Raw genomic sequence first — 23,122 nt, 5'->3', positions numbered from 1 at the left:
GGCTTGCTTGAGTAGTAGCATTCCAACAGAGCCATGTTATTGCATCTTGCCCATCTCTGCTCCATTTTTCATCAAGGTGCTCTGGTTCCCCAGCACCTGACGCAGACCTTGTTTGGCCGGGCGACGTCTGAGCTGGCATGTCATTCATTTTATTGTCTCTCATCATTGTATGAGGTACGCATTAGCGTGAAGGCTCTTGCCCAAGGACCCACACTGAATGGTGTTATGTGCTCATTTTTTGCCCCAAGTGGGGAGCGGAGGGACGGGCGCTGGGGGGGGGGGGGGGACCATCGTGGTGGGGCGGGCCCCTACGCGGGATGTGCCACCGGACCGTGGCTGAGGTGGCTGATCTCAAGAAGTCCTATCGGTGGCTGGAGGGGACTGGCCTGGGGGACAGCGCAGGGGCGCTCATCCTGGCTGCTCAGGAGCGGGCCTTGGGCGCCGGAGCCGTCGAGGCCCGGATGTGCCGCGCCGGACAGGACCCGGGGTGTGGGTTGTGCGGGGAGGCGCCTGGGACGATCCGGCACGTGGCTGCGGGGTGTGGGATGCTGGCAGGGGGGGGCCTGCGTGGAGCGCCATGGCCAGGTGGCTGGCGTGGTCTGCCGAGGCATCTGTGCGGAGTGTGTACTGGGGGCCCCGGGGTCGGAGTGGGGGGCACCTCCGAGGGTGGTGGAGGGTGGCGGAGCGGGGATCCTGTGGGACTTCCGGATCCAGACTGGCGGGATGGTGGTGGCGAGCCAGCCAGATGTCGTGGTCGTGGATGGGGGGCGGAGGAGGGCCGTTGTGGTGGATGTGGCGGTCCCAGGTGGTGGAGGCATCGGGAGGGGGGAGCATGGGGGGCTCGGGGGGTACCAGGGGCTCGGGGAGGGGCTGGGGAGGGCCTGGGGGGTGGGGGTGGCGGTCGTGCCTGTGGTGGTCGGGGCGCTCGGGGCAGTGACCCCCGGACTGGATGGGTGGTTGCGACAGATCCCGGGACCAGCGTCGGACATCTCGGTCCGGAGGTGTGCGGTGCTGGGAGCGGCGGGGGTACTGCGCTGGGCCCTCGGGCTTCCTGGCCTCTGGTGGAGGACCCGAGCTGAATGAGGGACGGACACCACCCGAGGACACCTCCTATTGGCTCCATGATAAGAGCTCCACCCAGCAAAGAATTAACCCTTTAAAACCTGATTCTGAGCTTTCACAATTATTTACCGCCATTTGCGTAATATCTACAGTATACAGAAGGAATCAAGCAATTTTTACCAATGTATCTGTAGGTGATGTTTATTTATTATGTACACAGAGATAAAGAGTAATGGCACAGCTCTGCAGTATCTTTCCACTTTTATATATGTATGCTATACTAAATAAAATGAATAGGGCACCATATAATGCAACAGTTATGCAACTCCCTAAATAATGATGTGAATTTTCAGTTGTTGCTAAATCAGTTAGGATGTTATAATTTGTGGTGTAGATGCGAATTTAGGAGAGCAGGACAATATATCGCATTGCAATTGGAGCAGCAGCTTGGTTGATGATGTCCCCAAACCGGCTCATCTATTATATTTGTCGTGCAATACAATGAAAATGAGCACAATTGCAAAACATAGGCTTCTTATATTTTAACATAAAATAATCACATGTTTACCGTTCTGGGGTTTCTACAATCATGAATGGAGGCATTATTTACAGCAGGTTGATGTTGTTGTTGTTGTTGTCGACCCCACCCGTGCCCCGACATTGGGGGACCGGGCCCTCACTCCGTCTCCCGGATCCCCAGACCCCCCTCCGCCGCCCAGCGGGCGAGCAGGGCCGCCACTCCGCTTGGGTTTCGCCAGAGGTCCTCCGGAGTCAGTGTGGTGGGTATGTTTGTGCAGGTGAACAGGTGTTGTGTGTCGTGCACTTGCGTGCCGCATAGCGCACAGAGTGGTGTTGGGTGTGTGTCCGGTGTAATGTTGTGTAGGTAGGAGTGGAGGGCTGGTGATTTGTTGGTTCGGAGTTGTGCTAGGAGTTGTCTGGTTCTGTGTGGTAGGTCTTGCTCTGATGGGTCTATTTCTGGTGCTGGTGCATGTATTACTTTGTTGTGTTGTCTGGTGTCCAAGTGTGTTTGTACAAAGTGGGTGTGTATGTCTTTCATGTTCTGTTTTATGGTGTCGTTGTTGGTGTCCTGTGGTGCTGTGTCTTTGTTGTGTGTGTAGTTGTTGTTGTGGAAGATTGTTTGTTTCTTTTGTCTGGGTGGTGGTGGTTGTTGAGTGAGTGGGTGTAGTGGGTGGGTTGGGTGTTGGGCTTTTTGTCTGATTTGCGATGCGTGTAGTTTTAGATGGGTGTTCAGTGGGAGAGTTTTTGTTTCCTCATGCAAGTGTTGTATGTTTGTGTCTTGTGTGCATCCTGTTGCTATTCTGAGTGCGGTGTTCTGTGTGGTCTGGAGTTTTGTCTTGTTTGTGTCCGATAGTGTTGGTGACCATATAGTGTTTGCGTATTCGAGGCGTGTGAGTGTGGTTGCTTTGTATGTGGTGAGTATAGTTTCTTTGGATTTTCCCCAGTGAGTGGTTGTTAAGGCTTTAAGTATTTTGTTTGATTGCTTGGCGTGGGTTAGAGTGTGTTGTGTGTGTTTTGAGAAGGTGAGTTTGGGGTCCCATGTTAATCCCAGTATTTTGGGTTCGCGGACTGTGGGTAGGGTGGTGTTATCTATTTGTAAAGTGAGCCTGTTGCTGTATTCTGCCGGATCCGGTGTGAACAGAGTGGTGGTGGTTTTGTCTGCGTTGAGTGTGAGTTGGTTCTGTTTTGTCCAGTTGTATATGTCGTGGAGATATTTTTGTACTTGTTGTTGTGCCTGTTGTGGTTTGACATGTGTGGATAGAATGGTGATGTCGTCTGCATATGTAACTGTGTGTACATTTGGAGGTGGTTGTGGTAAGTCTGCCATGTATATGTTGAATAGTGTTGGTGAAAGTACTCCCCCCTGTGGTACCCCCGTTTTCGTGTTTCTGTGTTCTGATGTTTCCCCCCGGTATTGAGTGTATTGTCTGCGTCCCCTTATGTAGTTGAAGATGTATTTGATGATGATGTTTGGGGTGTTAGTGTTGTTGAGTTTGTTTGTGAGTGTGTGTAGGTTTACCGTGTCAAAGGCTTTGGACATGTCTAGGGCTATGGCAACTGTTCGTTGTGGTGGTTTTTGTTGATTGAAACCTGTGGCTATGATGTTGTGTATGTGGTGTAGTGCTGTGGTTGTGGAGTGTTGTTTTCGGAAGCCGTGTTGGTGAGAGGGTAGTTGAGTGTTGTTGGTAATGAAGGGTAGTATTACCTTTTCCATTGTTTTGGCTATTGGGCTGAGTAGTGCTATTGGTCTGTAAGATGGGCCGAGTGCGTGGTTTTTGTTGGGTTTTGGTATTGGGATTATTTTTGCAGTCTTCCATATTGCGGGGATGGTGTTGGTGTTGAGTGATGTGTTGTAAGTGTGTGTGAGTAGTGTTATTGCTTTGGGGCCTAGGTGTTTCAGATGTCTGATGTTTATGTTGTCTGGGCCTGTGGAGTTGTTGCTTTTGGAGCGTTGTAGTGCTTGTTTGACTTGTTGTTCTGTGATGGTTATGGGCGTGGTGTTGAGTTTTCGTATTTTGCGTTGTAGTTGTCTGTATGTTCTGTTGGTTTTGTGTTGTATTATGTTGGTGAATTGTTTGTTGAATGCTCGTGCTTTCTGTTTGTTGGATATTGCCGTGTGTTGTCCGAACTGTATTGTGGTGTTTTCTGGTGCTTTTTGTTCTTTGTTTGATAGTCTTGTTACTGTGTTCCAGAGTATGTGTTGTTTGTGTCTGTGGTTCCATGCATCCGTTAAGTGTTCTTTCCATAGCTCTTGTTTGTGTTTTTGGATTTGTGTGTCTATTTCTTTGTTTAGGTCTGTGATGCGTGGGTCTTGGTGGTTTTGTTGTCTGATGTCGTTTCTTTGGCTGATGAGTGTTCTGATGTGTTGTGGTAGGAGAAGTGATTTGCTTTTTATTTTTCCGTGGGGTATGTGGTGTTTGTCTGCTGTAAGTATGAGGTTTGTGAGCATGGTGTTGGCTGTGTGGATGTTGTCAGGTGTGGTTATGTTCTCCAGTGCTGATTCTATTTCAGAGGTGTATCCTTCCCAGTCTGCTTTCCTGTAATTTGTGTAAGTTTGAAGGTGTTGTGGTAGGCGGAAAGGAGCACGCGTGTTGTGTGTGATTTTGATAGGAAGGTGGTCTGAACTGAGTGCGTGTATTGTGGTCCATGTTGTTCTGTTTGTGATGCTGTTGCTGGCTGTTGTGATGTCCGGTGATGTTGGTTGTTGGTTGATGTTTGTAGGTTTTCTGGTAGGTGTGTTTGCGTTTAGAGTGATTTGTTGGGAGTTCTGTAGTATGTCTGCAATGAGGGTGCCTCTGTGGTCGTCGTAGGGAGAGTGCCATTGTGTTGAGTGAGCGTTGATGTCTGCAGTTAGAATGGTGTTGTTCAGCGAGTTTATGTATTGGAAGGTGTTGGTGATGTCTGTGTCTTCTGTGGCGTGGTCTGGTCGGGTGGTATCTCTGGGGGGTATATACATGTTGCATATGTGTAGTCTTTTGTGGTTGGTTATGTGAATCTTTACGGTTTGAATTTCTGTAGTGTTGGTGTTAATGTTGTTGGAGATGTTCATGGGAGTGAATGTGACTGATTTGTGAATGTATGTGAGCAGTCCTCCTCCTCCCTTGTGTTCTCTGTCTTTCCTAATGCTGGTGTAGTTGGTGAGACGAGGTGTGTTGTGTTGTTTTTCTAGTTTGGTTTCTTGTATGGTGATGATGTCTGCGTGCTGTTGTGAGGCGAGTTCTTCTAGTTCTGTTTTCTTGTTTTGGATGCCGTTGATGTTTATTTGTAGTATGGTCAGTGTGTGTTTGTTGTTTTTGTTGGTGGGTGTTGTTCTTTGTGGGTTGTTCGGGGGTTGTGGTGTTGGGGTGTTTGTTGTTTGCGTGTGTGTTCTGCATGTCCACGTGTTTGTGTATTGGCGGGTGGTGATGCCGGAGCAATGTCTGTGTATCCAGTGTGGGTGTGTTGAGTTGCATCTGAGTGAGGTTTGTCTGCGTGTGATGATTCTATTGCAGCTATTGCAGGTCCAGGTTTGGGGGGGTGGTCTTGTGTTTGTTGTATCTCTGTTGGAGTTGTCTGTCCGTGTTGCGTTTGAGGGTAGTGTTGGTGAGGCGAGTGTGTTGTTTTGGTCTGTTTGTGCTCTGCTGCCTGTTGGTGTCCTACGAGGTGTTGTTGTTCGTGGTGGTGTTTTGGGATGTAGTCTGCATTTCCATGTTATGTTGTATTGTCTAGTGTTTATGTTTGTGCAATGTTTGTGTACCCAGTGTGGTGTGTGGTGGTTGCATCTGAAGGATGTCTGTCTTCTTGTAATCTGTTGTGTGCAAATGTCGCATGTCCAGGTAGTTTGTTGTGTGTGTGTTTGTTGCGTGCGTGAGAGTGTCTGTGTGGGCCCCGGATTTGTCTCTATGTCCCCCGCCTGGAGCAAAAGGTCCGCCCGCCACCCTGCCAGGTTCAGGGGGCGGTTAGCCGAAAAAAAAAAAAAACCGGCCGTAAGGGCACCCCGTTCGGGGTGCAGGGATTGGTTCCTTGATTTGTCCCCCCGTTCGGGGGGAACCCTCCAACTGCGAGTAAGCCAAGGAGTTTGGAGGTACAGCAGGTTGACAGCAGTGTGATCGAGCAGATTAGTAGAATTTGAATGGGGCTTCACTGATTTATTTCATACAATTCATATCTAAAACACAGTTGAAAAATATTTGATTGTTAAAATATTAAATACAAGAACTATATCAAGAAATTAACAAAACATAGTTTTTTTAGTTAGGAGAAAAGTCTAAAAACATATCACAAATGACAAACGTTGTGCCTCTCCTCCTCCTGTTCTTCAATGAAGCTGATCACCCTCCAGCTCCCGTTAGAAACATTGTGCTGCTGAAGGTGTGCCGGCAGAATGGTTGTGATACAGGAGGTGCTGTGGACTCTCCCAGAAACGAGGACCTAGTTTAGTTGTAGATCCAGTAAAACAGCAGTAAAATGGTTAGAGAAAATAGCTGCTCGTGGTTTTGAAGCTGCATATACTTTTATGTACATCTGTGTCTATATGCCTGTACTGTATACAGTATATAAAAAACACGTAGTGATTCGTTTGCTTGAATTCCTTAATCCTTTTATTTCCATACTTTAGGTAGACGAGGAAGACCAGCACTTGACATTACAAGGGATCAAATTGAACTGCTCCCCACTCAGGGCTTTACAGTGAGAGCCATCACTGAGATGTTGTGTTGTTCCTCTTCAAACCTGCATAAAAAAAATGAAGTTTTTTCAGATTTCAGCCAGAAATAGATTTACTCCCATTCATGATGTTGACCTGGAGGAGCATGTCAGAAGATTGCACAGCCAATTTCCCAGATCAGGCTCGAAAGCAAGTGTTCTGCTACATACTCTTGTCCCTTCATGTATATATCATTATATTCATTGTGAAAGTGTACTTTCTTTATTGTGTTGTTTTCTGAACCTGTTGCAGATGATGAGGGCATACCTGCGTGCTGATGGTATTGTAGTACAAAGAAAAAGAGTTCGAGAAATCCTCAACCGTAGTGACCCAGCTGCTGCAGCCCAGAGATGGAGCCAGACTGTGGCTAGAAGAACATACTATGTGCCATTCCCCAATAGTTTATGGCACATAGATGGGCATATGCGTCTCATTCGGTAATAAGGGATCATCTTATATTTGTACTCGTGGGAGCATTAGAAAGCCATATTGTATGGACAGCACAGATTAAATTGAATTTTATCATTTGTATATCCAAGTTACACAAACTCCAAATTGCCTCCATGTAGTCTTAAGTGCACAGCAATACCTTCTCTACCGAGATGATATTTCGAACAAGATATGAAACTTGATTGTTTTCTTGTATTTAATCATTATTCTTTTCATGTTTGTTTTACAGGTGGGTGTTTGTGACACATGCCGGCATTGATGGGAATTCCAGGCTAATAACGTACCTTCAACTGGAGCACAGACAACACAGCTTTGACAGTGTTGAAATATTTTGTCCAAGCCACCTGCCTGTATGGGTTACCCTCCAGAGTAAGATCCGACCATGGTGGTGAAAACACTGGTTGCTCTTTTAATGAACCTACTGCAGGGACAAGGCACCAAAATTATTTCTAGCTCCAGCCAACACCCCCTCACAATTTACTCACACCTCCCATGGCCTGATTATCCACCAACAGGGGCCCTTTTTGGATTATCATTTTGGCATAGGAACTTTCCTTTCCTATCCTAACCGAGTGAGATGAGCCGGTAGCACCTGGAGCAAAGATCGTCTAAATTTTAATAATGCTTAGGAAAGGTTCTGACCATCCTTTACGAAAGGAAAGGAGATATATTATGCAGCAGGAATATTTAAAGGGGAAGTCTTTTTTTATGTTGTTGTTGTTGTTGTTGTCGACCCCACCCGTGCCCCGACATTGGGGGACCGGGCCCTCACTCCGTCTCCCGGATCCCCAGACCCCCCTCCTCCGCCCAGCGGGCGAGCAGGGCCGCCACTCCGCTTGGGTTTCGCCAGAGGTCCTCCGGAGTCAGTGTGGTGGGTATGTTTGTGCAGGTGAACAGGTGTTGTGTGTCGTGCACTTGCGTGCCGCATAGCGCACAGAGTGGTGTTGGGTGTGTGTCCGGTGTAATGTTGTGTAGGTAGGAGTGGAGGGCTGGTGATTTGTTGGTTCGGAGTTGTGCTAGGAGTTGTCTGGTTCTGTGTGGTAGGTCTTGCTCTGATGGGTCTATTTCTGGTGCTGGTGCATGTATTACTTTGTTGTGTTGTCTGGTGTCCAAGTGTGTTTGTACAAAGTGGGTGTGTATGTCTTTCATGTTCTGTTTTATGGTGTCGTTGTTGGTGTTCTGTGGTGCTGTGTCTTTGTTGTGTGTGTAGTTGTTGTTGTGGAAGATTGTTTGTTTCTTTTGTCTGGGTGGTGGTGGTTGTTGAGTGAGTGGGTGTAGTGGGTGGGTTGGGTGTTGGGCTTTTTGTCTGATTTGCGATGCGTGTAGTTTTAGATGGGTGTTCAGTGGGAGAGTTTTTGTTTCCTCATGCAAGTGTTGTATGTTTGTGTCTTGTGTGCATCCTGTTGCTATTCTGAGTCCGGTGTTCTGTGTGGTCTGGAGTTTTGTCTTGTTTGTGTCCGATAGTGTTGGTGACCATATAGTGTTTGCGTATTCGAGGCGTGTGAGTGTGGTTGCTTTGTATGTGGTGAGTATAGTTTCTTTGGATTTTCCCCAGTGAGTGGTTGTTAAGGCTTTAAGTATTTTGCTTGATTGCTTGGCGCGGGTTAGAGTGTGTTGTGTGTGTTTTGAGAAGGTGAGTTTGGGGTCCCATGTTAATCCCAGTATTATGGGTTCGCGGACTGTGGGTAGGGTGGTGTTATCTATTTGTAAAGTGAGCCTGTTGCTGTATTCTGCCGGATCCGGTGTGAACAGAGTGGTGGTGGTTTTGTCTGCGTTGAGTGTGAGTTGGTTCTGTTTTGTCCAGTTGTATATGTCGTGGAGATATTTTTGTACTTGTTGTTGTGCCTGTTGTGGTTTGACATGTGTGGATAGAATGGTGATGTCGTCTGCATATGTAACTGTGTGTACATTTGGAGGTGGTTGTGGTAAGTCTGCCATGTATATGTTGAATAGTGTTGGTGAAAGTACTCCCCCCTGTGGTACCCCCGTTTTCGTGTTTCTATGTTCTGATGTTTCCCCCCGGTATTGAGTGTATTGTCTGCGTCCCCTTATGTAGTTGAAGATGTATTTGATGATGATGTTTGGGGTGTTAGTGTTGTTGAGTTTGTTTGTGAGTGTGTGTAGGTTTACCGTGTCAAAGGCTTTGGACATGTCTAGGGCTATGGCAACTGTTTGTTGTGGTGGTTTTTGTTGATTGAAACCTGTGGCTATGATGTTGTGTATGTGGTGTAGTGCTGTGGTTGTGGAGTGTTGTTTTCGGAAGCCGTGTTGGTGAGAGGGTAGTTGAGTGTTGTTGGTAATGAAGGGTAGTATTACCTTTTCCATTGTTTTGGCTATTGGGCTGAGTAGTGCTATTGGTCTGTAAGATGGGCCGAGTGCGTGGTTTTTGTTGGGTTTTGGTATTGGGATTATTTTTGCAGTCTTCCATATTGCGGGGATGGTGTTGGTGTTGAGTGATGTGTTGTAAGTGTGTGTGAGTAGTGTTATTGCTTTGGGGCCTAGGTGTTTCAGATGTCTGATGTTTATGTTGTCTGGGCCTGTGGAGTTGTTGCTTTTGGAGCGTTGTAGTGCTTGTTTGACTTGTTGTTCTGTGATGGTTATGGGCGTGGTGTTGAGTTTTCGTATTTTGCGTTGTAGTTGTCTGTATGTTCTGTTGGTTTTGTGTTGTATTATGTTGGTGAATTGTTTGTTGAATGCTCATGCTTTCTGTTTGTTGGATATTGCCGTGTGTTGTCTGAACTGTATTGTGGTGTTTTCTGGTGCTTTTTGTTCTTTGTTTGATAGTCTTGTTACTGTGTTCCAGAGTATGTGTTGTTTGTGTCTGTGGTTCCATGCATCCGTTAAGTGTTCTTTCCATAGCTCTTGTTTTTGGATTTGTGTGTCTATTTCTTTGTTTAGGTCTGTGATGCGTGGGTCTTGGTGGTTTTGTTGTCTGATGTCGTTTCTTTGGCTGATGAGTGTTCTGATGTGTTGTGGTAGGAGAAGTGATTTGCTTTTTATTTTTCTGTGGGGTATGTGGTGTTTGTCTGCTGTAAGTATGAGGTTTGTGAGCATGGTGTTGGCTGTGTGGATGTTGTCAGGTATGGTTATGTTCTCCAGTGCTGATTCTATTTCAGAGGTGTATCCTTCCCAGTCTGCTTTCCTGTAATTTGTGTAAGTTTGAAGGTGTTGTTGTAGGCGGAAAGGAGCACGCGTGTTGTGTGTGATTTTGATAGGAAGGTGGTCTGAACTGAGTGCGTGTATTGTGGTCCATGTTGTTCTGTTTGTGATGCTGTTGCTGGCTGTTGTGATGTCCGGTGATGTTGGTTGTTGGTTGATGTTTGTAGGTTTTCTGGTAGGTGTGTTTGCGTTTAGAGTGATTTGTTGGGAGTTCTGTAGTATGTCTGCAATGAGGGTGCCTCTGTGGTCGTCGTAGGGAGAGTGCCATTGTGTTGAGTGAGCGTTGATGTCTGCGGTTAGAATGGTGTTGTTCAGCGAGTTTATGTATTGGAAGGTGTTGGTGATGTCTGTGTCTTCTGTGGCGTGGTCTGGTCGGGGGGTATATACATGTTGCATATGTGTAGTCTTTTGTGGTTGGTTATGTGAATCTTTACGGTTTGAATTTCTGTAGTGTTGGTGTTAATGTTGTTGGGGATGTTCATGGGAGTGAATGTGACTGATTTGTGAATGTATCTGAGCAGTCCTCCTCCTCCCTTGTGTTCTCTGTCTTTCCTAATGCTGGTGTAGTTGGTGAGACGAGGTGTGTTGTGTTGTTTTTCTAGTTTGGTTTCTTGTATGGTGATGATGTCTGCGTGCTGTTGTGAGGCGAGTTCTTCTAGTTCTGTTTTCTTGTTTTGGATGCCGTTGATGTTTATTTGTAGTATGGTCAGTGTGTGTTTGTTGTTTTTGTTGGTGGGTGTTGTTCTTTGTGGGTTGTTCGGGGGTTGTGGTGTTGGGGTGTTTGTTGTTTGCGTGTGTGTTCTGCATGTCCACGTGTTTGTGTATTGGCGGGTGGTGATGCCGGAGCAATGTCTGTGTATCCAGTGTGGGTGTGTTGAGTTGCATCTGAGTGAGGTTTGTCTGCGTGTGATGATTCTATTGCAGCTATTGCAGGTCCAGGTTTGGGGGGGTGGTCTTGTGTTTGTTGTATCTCTGTTGGAGTTGTCTGTCCGTGTTGCGTTTGAGGGTAGTGTTGGTGAGGCGAGTGTTTTGTTTTGGTCTGTTTGTGCTCTGCTGCCTGTTGGTGTCCTACGAGGTGTTGTTGTTCGTGGTGGTGTTTTGGGATGTAGTCTGCATTTCCATGTTATGTTGTATTGTCTAGTGTTTATGTTTGTGCAATGTTTGTGTACCCAGTGTGGTGTGTGGTGGTTGCATCTGAAGGATGTCTGTCTTCTTGTAATCTGTTGTGTGCAAATGTCGCATGTCCAGGTAGTTTGTTGTGTGTGTGTTTGTTGCGTGCGTGAGAGTGTCTGTGTGGGCCCCGGATTTGTCTCTATGTCCCCCGCCTGGAGCAAAAGGTCCGCCCGCCACCCTGCCAGGTTCAGGGGGCGGTTAGCCGAAAAAAAAAAAAAACGGCCGTAAGGGCACCCCGTTCGGGGTGCAGGGATTGGTTCCTTGATTTGTCCCCCCGTTCGGGGGGAACCCTCCAACTGCGAGTAAGCCAAGGAGTTTGGAGGTACAGCAGGTTGACAGCAGTGTGATCGAGCAGATTAGTAGAATTTGAATGGGGCTTCACTGATTTATTTCATACAATTCATATCTAAAACACAGTTGAAAAATATTTGATTGTTAAAATATTAAATACAAGAACTATATCAAGAAATTAACAAAACATAGTTTTTTTAGTTAGGAGAAAAGTCTAAAAACATATCACAAATGACAAACGTTGTGCCTCTCCTCCTCCTGTTCTTCAATGAAGCTGATCACCCTCCAGCTCCCGTTAGAAACATTGTGCTGCTGAAGGTGTGCCGGCAGAATGGTTGTGATACAGGAGGTGCTGTGGACTCTCCCAGAAACGAGGACCTAGTTTAGTTGTAGATCCAGTAAAACATAGTGCAAATGTGACATTATTTATAATGCACAGTTACAGTCTTGTGAATATTAAAAAATGTACTTCATGTAATGCAGGAAGCGAATATTTCAAACGAACTAAGGCAGCAAACAGTAAGAGCAAAATCGTGTTCCAAACATTAACTCTTTTTTTAAATGTCAATTAGCTTGTGAGTAATAAGACAAAATGTGACTGTCAGACAGAGAACTGTCAGAGCAAACGGCAGATTTTAGAAAGTCCTGCCGAAATAAATCTGCACCCGACTGCGACTGTCAGCGTTGAACTGCCGCCATTGCTGTCAAAGTCAGACACATCTCCAAAATTGTTGGAGCAAATTTTTAAGCAGGCTTCATCTTGATAAATTGACCACGTATTTGACATTTACACCATAACGTTACCGCCTAAAATAATCGTAAAACAAAATTTTGTGTAACAACAAGAGTAATATGTACCCCAAAAGCTTTCAAAGCGTCTGAAAGTTTTCTCCTCCGTTTTTGTTGGGGCTTGGCTCGAAATGCATCATGATTGGCCGCCCGAAGTCCACGTGTCTGTCGGACGTGCTCTCATTGGTCTACAATACCATCACGGATGAATAAATACTCAAAGGGCTTGCCAGGCAAGCCCTTTGAACCCTTTAAATACTCAATGGGCTTGCCTGGCAAGCCCTTTGAGTATTTATTCCATATTGCCCACTAGTTCACTAGTAAGGTCATTTTGACGCTTACTAGTGAACATGTAAGGCCATAAATGTGCCCACTAGTTCACTAGTAAGATCATTTTGACGCTTACTAGTGAACATGTAAGCCACAAAACGCTCACTAGTTCACTAGTAAGGTCATTTTGACGCTTACTAGTGAACATGTAAGCCACAAAACGCTCACTGGTTCACTAGTAAGGTAATTTTGACGCTTACTAGTGAACATGTAAGCCACAAAACGCCCACTGGTTCCCTAGTAAGATCATTTTGACGCTTATTTATGAACATGTCAGCCACAAAACGCTCACTCGTTCACTAGTAAGATCATTTTGACGCTTACTAGTGAACATGTAAGCCACAAAACGCCCACTAGTTCACTAGTAAGGTAATTTTGACGCTTACTAGTGAACATGTAAGCCACAAAACGCCCACGAGTTCACTAGTAAGGTCATTTTGACGCTTACTAGTGAACATGTAAGCCACAAAACGCCCACTAGTTCACTAGTAAGATCATTTTGACGCTTACTAGTGAACATGTAAGGCCATAAATGTGCCCACTAGTTCACTAGTAAGTTCATTTTGAGGCTTACTAGTTGACATGTAAGCCACACATCGCCTACTAGTTCACTAGTAAGATCATTTTGAGGCTTACTAGTGAACATGTAAGCCACAAAACGCCCAATAGTTCACTAGTAAGATCATTTTGACGCTTACTAGTGAACATGTAAGCCACAAAACGCTCACTAGTTTACTAGTAAGGTCAATTTGACGCTTACTAGTGAACATGTAAGCCACAAAACGCTCACTAGTTCACTATCCATCCATCCATCCATAATAAGATAATTTTGACGCTTACTACTGAACATTTAAGGCCATAAATGTGCCCACTAGTTCACTGGTAAGATGATTTTGACGCTTACTAGTGAACATGCAAGGCCATAAATGTGCCCACTTGTAGTGCTAGTGACATTACACTGTACTTGCATTAAATGCAAATAAGGATGATTACGAAAACATGTAACGGTATCCTATTGGCTGTACGTTTCAAAATAGTGTCATCCCACCAGTCAGGGCTCATGATTTTGGAAATTCTGTGCCCACTTAGTTTTTTAAAACAACAATGGCGGACAGTGTCCTGAGACGTATTCGGCGAAGGTGCAGGGCAATAGAGAGTGCCTGTCATCAAGGGTCTGCCGGTGAAAGTGAAGCAGGCGCGATAAACATTTCAATTGCTAATTTAAGAAGAGTTAGTGACCAGTTTAGCGCTGATACTATTCAAAGTTTGATTCAAAGTCCAATAGATCTCCGATCTGTCATCATTGCGGGACCCACTCCTAATGTTGGACGTGTTTGTTCCCATGTGGCACATCGTTTGCACACAGGTAAAATGGCTACCATTTTTTGTCATTGGTTTTTCGTATGTATTTTTATTCGAACTACACACGGGTTTTACTGACGACTTGCTGTGACTTACCTTCTATCACCCTGTCAAACGTCGTTTTATACCAGTGGTTTTCCTGCAAATCAGTAGACTATTAAGTAACGCGATGGCTGTACACTTTTAAGCAATAACTAGTGATCTTTTAGTTATTCAATTATAAGTTTGAATTATTTTTTTCTTGAGTAAAATGGTTAGAGAAAATAGCTGCTCGTGGTTTTGAAGCTGCATATACTTTTATGTACATCTGTGTATATATGCCTGTACCGTATACAGTATATAAAAAACACGTAGTGATTCGTTTGCTTGAATTCCTTAATCCTTTTATTTCCATACTTTAGGTAGACGAGGAAGACCAGCACTTGACATTACAAGGGATCAAATTGAACTGCTCCCCACTCAGGGCTTTACAGTGAGAGCCATCACTGAGATGTTGTGTTGTTCCTCTTCAAACCTGCATTAAAAAAATGAAGTTTTTTCAGATTTCAGCCAGAAATAGATTTACTCCCATTCATGATGTTGACCTGGAGGAGCATGTCAGAAGATTGCACAGCCAATTTCCCAGATCAGGCTCGAAAGCAAGTGTTCTGCTACATACTCTTGTCCCTTCATGTATATATCATTATATTCATTGTGAAAGTGTACTTTCTTTATTGTGTTGTTTTCTGAACCTGTTGCAGATGATGAGGGCATACCTGCGTGCTGATGGTATTGTAGTACAAAGAAAAAGAGTTCGAGAAATCCTCAACCGTAGTGACCCAGCTGCTGCAGCCCAGAGATGGAGCCAGACTGTGGCTAGAAGAACATACTATGTGCCATTCCCCAATAGTTTATGGCACATAGATGGGCATATGCGTCTCATTCGGTAATAAGGGATCATCTTATATTTGTACTCGTGGGAGCATTAGAAAGCCATATTGTATGGACAGCACAGATTAAATTGAATTTTATCATTTGTATATCCAAGTTACACAAACTCCAAATTGCCTCCATGTAGTCTTAAGTGCACAGCAATACCTTCTCTACCGAGATGATATTTCAAACAAGATATGAAACTTGATTGTTTTCTTGTATTTAATCATTATTCTTTTCATGTTTGTTTTACAGGTGGGTGTTTGTGACACATGCCGGCATTGATGGGAATTCCAGGCTAATAACGTACCTTCAACTGGAGCACAGACAACACAGCTTTGACAGTGTTGAAATATTTTGTCCAAGCCACCTGCCTGTATGGGTTACCCTCCAGAGTAAGATCCGACCATGGTGGTGAAAACACTGGTTGCTCTTTTAATGAACCTACTGCAGGGACAAGGCACCAAAATTATTTCTAGCTCCAGCCAACACCCCCTCACAATTTACTCACACCTCCCATGGCCTGATTATCCACCAACAGGGGCCCTTTTTGGATTATCATTTTGGCATAGGAACTTTCCTTTCCTATCCTAACCGAGTGAGATGAGCCGGTAGCACCTGGAGCAAAGATCGTCTAAATTTTAATAATGCTTAGGAAAGGTTCTGACCATCCTTTACGAAAGGAAAGGAGATATATTATGCAGCAGGAATATTTAAAGGGGAAGTCTTTTTTTATGTTGTTGTTGTTGTTGTTGTCGACCCCACCCGTGCCCCGACATTGGGGGACCGGGCCCTCACTCCGTCTCCCGGATCCCCAGACCCCCCTCCTCCGCCCAGCGGGCGAGCAGGGCCGCCACTCCGCTTGGGTTTCGCCAGAGGTCCTCCGGAGTCAGTGTGGTGGGTATGTTTGTGCAGGTGAACAGGTGTTGTGTGTCGTGCACTTGCGTGCCGCATAGCGCACAGAGTGGTGTTGGGTGTGTGTCCGGTGTAATGTTGTGTAGGTAGGAGTGGAGGGCTGGTGATTTGTTGGTTCGGAGTTGTGCTAGGAGTTGTCTGGTTCTGTGTGGTAGGTCTTGCTCTGATGGGTCTATTTCTGGTGCTGGTGCATGTATTACTTTGTTGTGTTGTCTGGTGTCCAAGTGTGTTTGTACAAAGTGGGTGTGTATGTCTTTCATGTTCTGTTTTATGGTGTCGTTGTTGGTGTTCTGTGGTGCTGTGTCTTTGTTGTGTGTGTAGTTGTTGTTGTGGAAGATTGTTTGTTTCTTTTGTCTGGGTGGTGGTGGTTGTTGAGTGAGTGGGTGTAGTGGGTGGGTTGGGTGTTGGGCTTTTTGTCTGATTTGCGATGCGTGTAGTTTTAGATGGGTGTTCAGTGGGAGAGTTTTTGTTTCCTCATGCAAGTGTTGTATGTTTGTGTCTTGTGTGCATCCTGTTGCTATTCTGAGTGCTGTGTTCTGTGTGGTCTGGAGTTTTGTCTTGTTTGTGTCCGATAGTGTTGGTGACCATATAGTGTTTGCGTATTCGAGGCGTGTGAGTGTGGTTGCTTTGTATGTGGTGAGTATAGTTTCTTTGGATTTTCCCCAGTGAGTGGTTGTTAAGGCTTTAAGTATTTTGTTTGATTGCTTGGCGCGGGTTAGAGTGTGTTGTGTGTGTTTTGAGAAGGTGAGTTTGGGGTCCCATGTTAATCCCAGTATTTTGGGTTCGCGGACTGTGGGTAGGGTGGTGTTATCTATTTGTAAAGTGAGTCTGTTGCTGTATTCTGCCGGATCCGGTGTGAACAGAGTGGTGGTGGTTTTGTCTGCGTTGAGTGTGAGTTGGTTCTGTTTTGTCCAGTTGTATATGTCGTGGAGATATTTTTGTACTTGTTGTTGTGCCTGTTGTGGTTTGACATGTGTGGATAGAATGGTGATGTCGTCTGCATATGTAACTGTGTGTACATTTGGAGGTGGTTGTGGTAAGTCTGCCATGTATATGTTGAATAGTGTTGGTGAAAGTACTCCCCCCTGTGGTACCCCTGTTTTCGTGTTTCTATGTTCTGATGTTTCCCCCCGGTATTGAGTGTATTGTCTGCGTCCCCTTATGTAGTTGAAGATGTATTTGATGATGATGTTTGGGGTGTTAGTGTTGTTGAGTTTGTTTGTGAGTGTGTGTAGGTTTACCGTGTCAAAGGCTTTGGACATGTCTAGGGCTATGGCAACTGTTCGTTGTGGTGGTTTTTGTTGATTGAAACCTGTGGCTATGATGTTGTGTATGTGGTGTAGTGCTGTGGTTGTGGAGTGTTGTTTTCGGAAGCCGTGTTGGTGAGAGGGTAGTTGAGTGTTGTTGGTAATGAAGGGTAGTATTACCTTTTCCATTGTTTTGGCTATTGGGCTGAGTAGTGCTATTGGTCTGTAAGATGGGCCGAGTGCGTGGTTTTTGTTGGGTTTTGGTATTGGGATTATTTTTGCAGTCTTCCATATTGCGGGGATGGTGTTGGTGTTGAGTGATGTGTTGTAAGTGTGTGTGAGTAGTGTTATTGCTTTGGGGCCTAGGTGTTTCAGATGTCTGATGTTTATGTTGTCTGGGCCTGTGGAGTTGTTGCTTTTGGAGCGTTGTAGTGCTTGTTTGACTTGTTGTTCTGTGATGGTTATGGGCGTGGTGTTGAGTTTTCGTATTTTGCGTTGTAGTTGTCTGTATGTTCTGTTGGTTTTGTGTTGTATTATGTTGGTGAATTGTTTGTTGAATGCTCGTGCTTTCTGTTTGTTGGATATTGCCGTGTGTTGTCTGAACTGTATTGTGGTGTTTTCTGGTGCTTTTTGTTCTTTGTTTGATAGTCTTGTTACTGTGTTCCAGAGTATGTGTTGTTTGTGTCTGTGGTTCCATGCATCCGTTAAGTGTTCTTTCCATAGCTCTTGTTTGTGTTTTTGGATTTGTGTGTCTATTTCTTTGTTTAGGTCTGTGATGCGTGGGTCTTGGTGGTTTTGTTGTCTGATGTCGTTTCTTTGGCTGATGAGTGTTCTGATGTGTTGTGGTAGGAGAAGTGATTTGCTTTTTATTTTTCCGTGGGGTATGTGGTGTTTGTCTGCTGTGAGTATGAGGTTTGTGAGCATGGTGTTGGCTGTGTGGATGTTGTCAGGTATGGTTATGTTCTCCAGTGCTGATTCTATTTCAGAGGTGTATCCTTCCCAGTCTGCTTTCCTGTAATTTGTGTAAGTTTGAAGGTGTTGTTGTAGGCGGAAAGGAGCACGCGTGTAGTGTGTGATTTTGATAGGAAGGTGGTCTGAACTGAGTGCGTGTATTGTGGTCCATGTTGTTCTGTTTGTGATGCTGTTGCTGGCTGTTGTGATGTCCGGTGATGTTGGTTGTTGGTTGATGTTTGTAGGTTTTCTGGTAGGTGTGTTTGCGTTTAGAGTGATTTTTTGGGAGTTCTGTAGTATGTCTGCAATGAGGGTGCCTCTGTGGTCGTCGTAGGGAGAGTGCCATTGTGTTGAGTGAGCGTTGATGTCTGCGGTTAGAATGGTGTTGTTCAGCGAGTTTATGTATTGGAAGGTGTTGGTGATGTCTGTGTCTTCTGTGGCGTGGTCTGGTCGGGTGGTATCTCTGGGGGGTATATACATGTTGCATATGTGTAGTCTTTTGTGGTTGGTTATGTGAATCTTTACGGTTTGAATTTCTGTAGTGTTGGTGTTAATGTTGTTGGGGATGTTCATGGGAGTGAATGTGACTGATTTGTGAATGTATGTGAGCAGTCCTCCTCCTCCCTTGTGTTCTCTGTCTTTCCTAATGCTGGTGTAGTTGGTGAGACGAGGTGTGTTGTGTTGTTTTTCTAGTTTGGTTTCTTGTATGGTGATGATGTCTGCGTGCTGTTGTGAGGCGAGTTCTTCTAGTTCTGTTTTCTTGTTTTGGATGCCGTTGATGTTTATTTGTAGTATGGTCAGTGTGTGTTTGTTGTTTTTGTTGGTGGGTGTTGTTCTTTGTGGGTTGTTCGGGGGTTGTGGTGTTGGGGTGTTTGTTGTTTGCGTGTGTGTTCTGCATGTCCACGTGTTTGTGTATTGGCGGGTGGTGATGCCGGAGCAATGTCTGTGTATCCAGTGTGGGTGTGTTGAGTTGCATCTGAGTGAGGTTTGTCTGCGTGTGATGATTCTATTGCAGCTATTGGAGGTCCAGGTTTGGGGGGGTGGTCTTGTGTTTGTTGTATCTCTGTTGGAGTTGTCTGTCCGTGTTGCGTTTGAGGGTAGTGTTGGTGAGGCGAGTGTGTTGTTTTGGTCTGTTTGTGCTCTGCTGCCTGTTGGTGTCCTACGAGGTGTTGTTGTTCGTGGTGGTGTTTTGGGATGTAGTCTGCATTTCCATGTTATGTTGTATTGTCTAGTGTTTATGTTTGTGCAATGTTTGTGTACCCAGTGTGGTGTGTGGTGGTTGCATCTGAAGGATGTCTGTCTTCTTGTAATCTGTTGTGTGCAAATGTCGCATGTCCAGGTAGTTTGTTGTGTGTGTGTTTGTTGCGTGCGTGAGAGTGTCTGTGTGGGCCCCGGATTTGTCTCTATGTCCCCCGCCTGGAGCAAAAGGTCCGCCCGCCACCCTGCCAGGTTCAGGGGGCGGTTAGCCGAAAAAAAAAAAAAACGGCCGTAAGGGCACCCCGTTTGGGGTGCAGGGATTGGTTCCTTGATTTGTCCCCCCGTTCGGGGGGAACCCTCCAACTGCGAGTAAGCCAAGGAGTTTGGAGGTACAGCAGGTTGACAGCAGTGTGATCGAGCAGATTAGTAGAATTTGAATGGGGCTTCACTGATTTATTTCATACAATTCATATCTAAAACACAGTTGAAAAATATTTGATTGTTAAAATATTAAATACAAGAACTATATCAAGAAATTAACAAAACATAGTTTTTTTAGTTAGGAGAAAAGTCTAAAAACATATCACAAATGACAAACGTTGTGCCTCTCCTCCTCCTGTTCTTCAATGAAGCTGATCACCCTCCAGCTCCCGTTAGAAACATTGTGCTGCTGAAGGTGTGCCGGCAGAATGGTTGTGATACAGGAGGTGCTGTGGACTCTCCCAGAAACGAGGACCTAGTTTAGTTGTAGATCCAGTAAAACATAGTGCAAATGTGACATTATTTATAATGCACAGTTACAGTCTTGTGAATATTAAAAAATGTACTTCATGTAATGCAGGAAGCGAATATTTCAAACGAACTAAGGCAGCAAACAGTAAGAGCAAAATCGTGTTCCAAACATTAACTCTTTTTTTAAATGTCAATTAGCTTGTGAGTAATAAGACAAAATGTGACTGTCAGACAGAGAACTGTCAGAGCAAACGGCAGATTTTAGAAAGTCCTGCCGAAATAAATCTGCACCCGACTGCGACTGTCAGCGTTGAACTGCCGCCATTGCTGTCAAAGTCAGACACATCTCCAAAATTGTTGGAGCAGATTTTTAAGCAGGCTTCATCTTGATAAATTGACCACGTATTTGACATTTACACCATAACGTTACCGCCTAAAATAATCGTAAAACAAAATTTTGTGTAACAACAAGAGTAATATGTACCCCAAAAGCTTTCAAAGCGTCTGAAAGTTTTCTCCTCCGTTTTTGTTGGGGCTTGGCTCGAAATGCATCATGATTGGCCGCCCGAAGTCCACGTGTCTGTCGGACGTGCTCTCATTGGTCTACAATACCATCACGGATGAATAAATACTCAAAGGGCTTGCCAGGCAAGCCCTTTGAACCCTTTAAATACTCAATGGGCTTGCCTGGCAAGCCCTTTGAGTATTTATTCCATATTGCCCACTAGTTCACTAGTAAGGTCATTTTGACGCTTACTAGTGAACATGTAAGGCCATAAATGTGCCCACTAGTTCACTAGTAAGATCATTTTGACGCTTACTAGTGAACATGTAAGCCACAAAACGCTCACTAGTTCACTAGTAAGGTCATTTTGACGCTTACTAGTGAACATGTAAGCCACAAAACGCTCACTGGTTCACTAGTAAGGTAATTTTGACGCTTACTAGTGAACATGTAAGCCACAAAACGCCCACTGGTTCCCTAGTAAGATCATTTTGACGCTTATTTATGAACATGTCAGCCACAAAACGCTCACTCGTTCACTAGTAAGATCATTTTGACGCTTACTAGTGAACATGTAAGCCACAAAACGCCCACTAGTTCACTAGTAAGGTAATTTTGACGCTTACTAGTGAACATGTAAGCCACAAAACGCCCACTAGTTCCCTAGTAAGATCATTTTGACGCTTATTTATGAACATGTCAGCCACAAAACGCTCACTCGTTCACTAGTAAGATCATTTTGACGCTTACTAGTGAACATGTAAGCCACAAAACGCCCACGAGTTCACTAGTAAGGTCATTTTGACGCTTACTAGTGAACATGTAAGCCACAAAACGCCCACTAGTTCACTAGTAAGATCATTTTGACGCTTACTAGTGAACATGTAAGGCCATAAATGTGCCCACTAGTTCACTAGTAAGTTCATTTTGAGGCTTACTAGTTGACATGTAAGCCACACATCGCCTACTAGTTCACTAGTAAGATCATTTTGACGCTTACTAGTGAACATGTAAGCCACAAAACGCTCACTAGTTTACTAGTAAGGTCAATTTGACGCTTACTAGTGAACATGTAAGCCACAAAACGCTCACTAGTTCACTATCCATCCATCCATCCATAATAAGATAATTTTGACGCTTACTACTGAACATTTAAGGCCATAAATGTGCCCACTAGTTCACTGGTAAGATGATTTTGACGCTTACTAGTGAACATGCAAGGCCATAAATGTGCCCACTTGTAGTGCTAGTGACATTACACTGTACTTGCATTAAATGCAAATAAGGATGATTACGAAAACATGTAACGGTATCCTATTGGCTGTACGTTTCAAAATAGTGTCATCCCACCAGTCAGGGCTCATGATTTTGGAAATTCTGTGCCCACTTAGTTTTTTAAAACAACAATGGCGGACAGTGTCCTGAGACGTATTCGGCGAAGGTGCAGGGCAATAGAGAGTGCCTGTCATCAAGGGTCTGCCGGTGAAAGTGAAGCACGCGCGATAAACATTTCAATTGCTAATTTAAGAAGAGTTAGTGACCAGTTTAGCGCTGATACTATTCAAAGTTTGATTCAAAGTCCAATAGATCTCCGATCTGTCATCATTGCGGGACCCACTCCTAATGGTGGACGTGTTTGTTCCCATGTGGCACATCGTTTGCACACAGGTAAAATGGCTACCATTTTTTGTCATTGGTTTTTCGTATGTATTTTTATTCGAACTACACACGGGTTTTACTGACGACTTGCTGTGACTTACCTTCTATCACCCTGTCAAACGTCGTTTTATACCAGTGGTTTTCCTGCAAATCAGTAGACTATTAAGTAACGCGATGGCTGTACACTTTTAAGCAATAACTAGTGATCTTTTAGTTATTCAATTATAAGTTTGAATTATTTTTTTCTTGAGTAAAATGGTTAGAGAAAATAGCTGCTCGTGGTTTTGAAGCTGCATATACTTTTATGTACATCTGTGTCTATATGCCTGTACTGTATACAGTATATAAAAAACACGTAGTGATTCGTTTGCTTGAATTCCTTAATCCTTTTATTTCCATACTTTAGGTAGACGAGGAAGACCAGCACTTGACATTACAAGGGATCAAATTGAACTGCTCCCCACTCAGGGCTTTACAGTGAGAGCCATCACTGAGATGTTGTGTTGTTCCTCTTCAAACCTGCATAAAAAAAATGAAGTTTTTTCAGATTTCAGCCAGAAATAGATTTACTCCCATTCATGATGTTGACCTGGAGGAGCATGTCAGAAGATTGCACAGCCAATTTCCCAGATCAGGCTCGAAAGCAAGTGTTCTGCTACATACTCTTGTCCCTTCATGTATATATCATTATATTCATTGTGAAAGTGTACTTTCTTTATTGTGTTGTTTTCTGAACCTGTTGCAGATGATGAGGGCATACCTGCGTGCTGATGGTATTGTAGTACAAAGAAAAAGAGTTCGAGAAATCCTCAACCGTAGTGACCCAGCTGCTGCAGCCCAGAGATGGAGCCAGACTGTGGCTAGAAGAACATACTATGTGCCATTCCCCAATAGTTTATGGCACATAGATGGGCATATGCGTCTCATTCGGTAATAAGGGATCATCTTATATTTGTACTCGTGGGAGCATTAGAAAGCCATATTGTATGGACAGCACAGATTAAATTGAATTTTATCATTTGTATATCCAAGTTACACAAACTCCAAATTGCCTCCATGTAGTCTTAAGTGCACAGCAATACCTTCTCTACCGAGATGATATTTCAAACAAGATATGAAACTTGATTGTTTTCTTGTATTTAATCATTATTCTTTTCATGTTTGTTTTACAGGTGGGTGTTTGTG

The sequence above is a fragment of the Hippocampus zosterae genome, chromosome 18 (assembly GCF_025434085.1).
Source record: "Hippocampus zosterae strain Florida chromosome 18, ASM2543408v3, whole genome shotgun sequence".
Classification (NCBI taxonomy): Eukaryota; Metazoa; Chordata; class Actinopteri; order Syngnathiformes; family Syngnathidae; genus Hippocampus; species Hippocampus zosterae.
The sequence above is the reverse complement of the archived record's forward strand: the minus strand, read 5'-3'. Positions refer to the sequence as shown.